The sequence below is a fragment of the Phytophthora infestans genome, genomic scaffold (genome assembly GCF_000142945.1).
Source record: "Phytophthora infestans T30-4 supercont1.149 genomic scaffold, whole genome shotgun sequence".
In the NCBI taxonomy this organism is placed as follows: domain Eukaryota; phylum Oomycota; class Peronosporomycetes; order Peronosporales; family Peronosporaceae; genus Phytophthora; species Phytophthora infestans.
The window spans coordinates 73736-77968 of NW_003303610.1; the positions used below are offsets into that span (position 1 = coordinate 73736).

The window sequence follows — 4233 nt, forward strand, 5'->3', positions numbered from 1 at the left end:
CTGAATTTGCCCATTGTGCATTCGGCATTACTCACAGAATCTCGTTTGATTTTCTTTAACAGTTACTTAGATATTTCAATTCACTGTTTTTAAAATTTTCACAAAGAAAAAGTTTTCTTTAGGAAATCTATATTTCAAAATATAATAATATTTAATATAGCTTTTCGCATTTTTTACGTCCTAAAAATTAAATTAATGCCAAGGCATCCACTTAATGCTTTTATTATTTATACTTAAACCATTTAAATGGTTTAAATTTTTATTTTTGTTTTAAATATTCACTAATTAATTTGAAATTGAAATAAAGAGGATATAATATAGTTTTAAATGTAGGTTCTTTAAAAAAAATACCTGTCTTTATTTTTTGATTTCTATGTAAATATGCAGTTGTTAATGGCCTTAAAGGTCTTTTTTCACCTAAGATGTAATAAATATTATTTTTATTCTTATATGAATTTTTATTATATTTTTTATAAGAATAAGAATATTTATTATCTTTTTGATTAAGATGCTGTTTATTAAATTTTTTATTTTTTTGATAATTTTTTTTATTTTTTTGCATATTTATTTAATAATATGGATAATATCACCCTTTTGTAATATAAAATTAGGTTTACTAATAATTTTATTATTAACTTTTATTTTTTTATGATTAATTAATTGTTTTGCTTTAAAAATTGTTTTAACTAATTTTAATCTTACAAGATTTATATCTAAACGACTTTCTAATAAAATAATAAATTTTTTAAATATATTTATTTTATTATCTTTTTATGATAACTTTCTAAATATATTTTTTAATTGATATTCATGAATGACATCCATAAAAATTTCGAAATTGTTGTTTTTCAAATAATCTTTTTTGAAAAAATTTTTTTCTTTTTTCAGGTTTTATTTCTTTTCGATATCTTAATTTTTTTTTAAATAAATTCCATTTTTTTGAGTTTAATTTTAATAAGTTTAAATTTTTATGTATGTTTTTATTATTTTGAAAACATATTTTATTTCTTGGTTTTAATTTATTCATATTATTTTATTAAAATATTTTACGTAATAAATACATTAAAGTATATATTGATTGAATATTTCTAGAATTTGTTATAATAGGATAATCTATATTTTTAATTGTTTGATTTGTATTTATTAATGAAATAGTTGGAATTTTTAAAGTAGAAAGTTCTTGATTTAAAAAAGTATCTTTTATTGAACTTTTAATGATTAAAATTAGTTTTATTTCATTTTCTTTAAGTAAATAATTAATTATTTTATTAAAAGTTGTATTCCTTATTTTATTAGTAATTAGACCATTTATCCATTCTTTATTAAAAAAAATGATATTTGGATTTTTTTTTACAAAAGATGTATTTAATAAAAATTGAACCTCATTATTATTTCCTATTATTAAAATTTTTTCATTTTTTTGTAACATATATTTTATTAATTTAAAAATACGTTTTAAAAATAATGAAACATCTTTTAAATTAATGATTGTATAATCATGTCGACTTCCGTATATAAATGGTAAAATTTCTTTATTTGTATAAACCAATGATTCTCCATACATGTTTTTCGATTTAAATAATAAATTTAATAATATATTATTATTATTTTTTTTTTTTTTTATCATATTTAATTATTTTTTACTTTTTTTTCCTTCTTTTTGTAAAATTTTTTCATTTTTTAATAATAAACCTTTCCCTTTATAAGGTTCAGGCTTTTTATGATTTCTAATATAATGTACAAATTGATTTAGAAAAATATAATCTATACTACTAAAAATTAAGATATTTGTTTGATTAATAATTTCAATGTTTGAGGGAATTGGTATTATAATATTATGACTAAATCCTAATTTCAAAATTAGATTATTATTTTCAATAAAAGCTTTAAAACCTATACCTTTTAAAAGTAAACTAATTTTAAAACCCTGTAAAACACCTTTTATTTTAATTTTAATTAATTTATTATATAAATGTAAAATACTTTTTTTATTTTTATTAATATTAACATTTATTAATAATTTATTTTTTATTAAAAAAAAAATAAATATTATCAATAAATGTTAAAGATAATAAACCTAAAGGATGTCTCAAAAAAAATTGTTTTATTTGTAGTAGAAATTTTTATATTTTTTGGAAAAAAAAAAGTTTTATCTATAAAAAAAAGTTGAATATTTCCTAAAGGACTTTTAAGAAAATTTTTATTTTTAAATTTAATATTTTTTTTTAAAATTTTAATCATATTTTTTTTTAAAAAATTTTACAAATTAATTCACCACCTACATTTAATTTTTTAGCCTGTAAATCAGTTAAAATACCTATAGATGTTGAAATAATATAAAATCCTGTTTTTTTTTTATATAAATCTTTATTAGTTATATATAAACGTTTTCCAGGTTTAGATAAACGTTTTATACCAGTAATAACTGCTTTATTTTTTTTATATTTCAAATAAATATCTAATTGATTTTTTGAATTTATTTTATAACTTTTTATAAAACCTTCTTTAACTAAAATATTTAAAATATTTATACTTTGTTTTGATTTGTGCTGTATTATTTTTGATTTTTTTGCTAAGTAACCGTTTTTTATTTTTGAAAATAAATTTGAAAGAGTATCTGTTATAATCATATATATAATAAATTTACCAACTATATTTTGAAACACCAGGTAAAAAACCTTTTGATGCTAATTTACGTAATTGGATTCTTGAGATTTTAAATAAACGATAAACACTTTTAGGACGTCCTGTTAAAACACATAAATTTTTAATTCGAGTAATTGATGAATTTTGATGAAAAAAGAACCATTTTTGTTGTAATTTCCATCTTAAATCTTTTTGAATATTTAAATTTTTTGAAATAATTTTTAATGTTAATCTATTTTTTTCTAAATTTTTAATTAAATAACGTTGTTTAATATTTTTTTTAATTTTTTTTTGCATAAAATTATATAATAATTATGGAGATAATCGGATTCGAACCGATAACCTTATATTTGCAAAACATACTTTCTACCAGTTGAAATATATCCCCTAATAAGTGTATTGGGACTTGAACCCAAGACGCCTCTAAGTCTCCACTCCGCGAGGAGAAGGAGACTCGACGCTCCTATCAGAGTCTCTTCGGCTCCTCGGATGAAGAGGAGGAGAAGGAGGAAGAAGAGGAAGAGGAGGGTGCCATTGTTGAGCCCCGGGAGGTCTCGAATGACCTCGACCAGCAGCAGGAGGAATTCCAAGCCGCCCAGCGTGTGCGTGGGGGTTCGGTGGCGGCACCCGTCAGCCAGGGAGCTGCCATCAACTCAAGAGGGTATTGGCCTCCCGAGGAGAGCTCTGGGGCTGACCTCTTCTTAGAGCTTCTCGTCGCTCCTCGTGGCCTTGTGGGCGGCCACACTTCTAGGGGCATCTATGAACGAGCCCTTGTTCAGAAAGAACAGTTGTTCGTCGACAACTTGGAGGCTGCTCGGTGTGTGCTTCTCGCGCCACACTGCATTCCCCTTAAGGACTTCACGACTTGTCGTAAGAAGCCCGAGACCCGGGGTGGTCTCTATCCTGTTTGGGGATACCCCTGGGTTATGCCCGAGAACTGTCCCACATGGAGTTCTTGTGAGGACATGTTCTGGGCGTGGGTGGAGACTCTCAAGTACTCGCCCACGGAGTTATGGGAACTCCATGAAGATCAGCAGCTGTCCCACATCCTGGACCAGCGTGATCTTCGTGTGAGGTTTGCCCACTTGATCAGCAAGCGTATGCTGCCAAGGGACATCCTGAAGCGCGCGGCTTCTAGCGCTCACGATGAGCGCGGGTACGGTATGTATTCATCATCCGTACCCCGTTCGGGCAAGAAGCCCCGGACTACTTATGAAGCTGCCGCCGCTTCTGTTCCCAGATTGCGACAGCCTTCGGGCAGTCAATCAGGAGCCGTTCAATCGGCTCCCACGAGTTCTCGGAGTGGGCATAACCCCTCCATTTCACGAGGAGCTGTCGCTTCCCGCGACACCGTTGCTCCTGGAGGATCCGCTCCACGTGGAAGTGGACTTCTCCATTCCGGTCAAGCAGGGGCGGAGGTGCCCTCGTACGAGTACGAGTACTCGGCGCCTCCCGAGAGCCACTCTCGTTCGAGTGCTCCGACTGCGGGTCCGACACGGGACCCTGAGGTTGACCGGACTCCGTCAACGTCTCCTCGTGCTTGAGATTGCACTTGGCCTTGGGACTGGCGGTAATGCTGCCGCCCAG

The 4233-nt window shown here is 28.7% G+C and overlaps 1 non-coding gene across 1 annotated transcript; it reads right to left on the reverse strand.

Moving 5' to 3' along the window:
- Positions 1-2961: 2961 nt before the first annotated feature.
- On the reverse strand, positions 2962-3034 carry PITG_30648. The gene has a single exon. It is a non-coding gene; the product is annotated as a tRNA-Ala (tRNA).
- Positions 3035-4233: the final 1199 nt, after the last annotated feature.